The sequence below is a fragment of the Anopheles moucheti genome, unplaced genomic scaffold (assembly GCF_943734755.1).
Source record: "Anopheles moucheti unplaced genomic scaffold, idAnoMoucSN_F20_07 putative_Y_42, whole genome shotgun sequence".
Lineage (NCBI taxonomy): Eukaryota > Metazoa > Arthropoda > Insecta > Diptera > Culicidae > Anopheles > Anopheles moucheti.
In genome coordinates this window covers 134,751-135,962 of record NW_026453692.1, presented here as the reverse complement: position 1 = coordinate 135,962, position 1,212 = coordinate 134,751, and positions in this window count along the sequence as shown.

The window sequence follows — 1,212 nt, the reverse complement described above, 5'->3', positions numbered from 1 at the left end:
AACGAACTTTGTACTTTGCTATGAAGTTCCACCAGGAATGAGTTTTCATGCAAAAACTGTCTATTTCAACTAACTTTGTCCATCCAAAACGAACTTTGTACTTTGCTATGAAGTTCCACCAGGAATGAGTTTTTATGCAAAAACTGTCTATTTCAACTAAATTGATCCATCCAAAACGAACTTTGTACTTTGCTATGAAGTTCCACCAGGAATGAGTTTTCATGCAAAAACTGTCTATTTCAACTTAATTCATCCATCTGATTCGAACTTTGTACTTTGCTATGAAGTTCCACCAGGAATGAGTTTTCATACAAAAACTGTCTATTTCAACTTAATTCGTCCATCCAAAACGAACTTTGTACTTTGCTATGAAGTTCCACCAGGAATGAGTTTTTATGCAAAAACTGTCTATTTCAACTTAATTCGTCCATCCAAAACGAACTTTGTACTTTGCTATGAAGTTCCACCAGGAATGAGTTTTCATACAAAAACTGTCTATTTCAACTAAATTGATCCATCCAAAACGAACTTTGTACTTTGCTATGAAGTTCCACCAGGAATGAGTTTTTATGCAAAAACTGTCTATTTCAACTAACTTTGTCCATCCAAAACGAACTTTGTACTTTGCTATGAAGTTCCACCAGGAATGAGTTTTTATGCAAAAACTGTCTATTTCAACTAACTTTGTCCATCCAAAACGAACTTTGTACTTTGCTATGAAGTTCCACCAGGAATGAGTTTTCATACAAAAACTGTCTATTTCAACTAAATTGATCCATCCAAAACGAACTTTGTACTTTGCTATGAAGTTCCACCAGGAATGAGTTTTTATGCAAAAACTGTCTATTTCAACTAACTTTGTCCATCCAAAACGAACTTTGTACTTTGCTATGAAGTTCCACCAGGAATGAGTTTTCATGCAAAAACTGTCTATTTCAACTTAATTCGTCCATCCAAAACGAACTTTGTACTTTGCTATGAAGTTCCACCAGGAATGAGTTTTTATGCAAAAACTGTCTATTTCAACTAACTTTGTCCATCCAAAACGAACTTTGTACTTTGCTATGAAGTTCCACCAGGAATGAGTTTTCATACAAAAACTGTCTATTTCAACTAAATTGATCCATCCAAAACGAACTTTGTACTTTGCTATGAAGTTCCACCAGGAATGAGTTTTCATGCAAAAACTGTCTATTTCAACTAAATTGATCC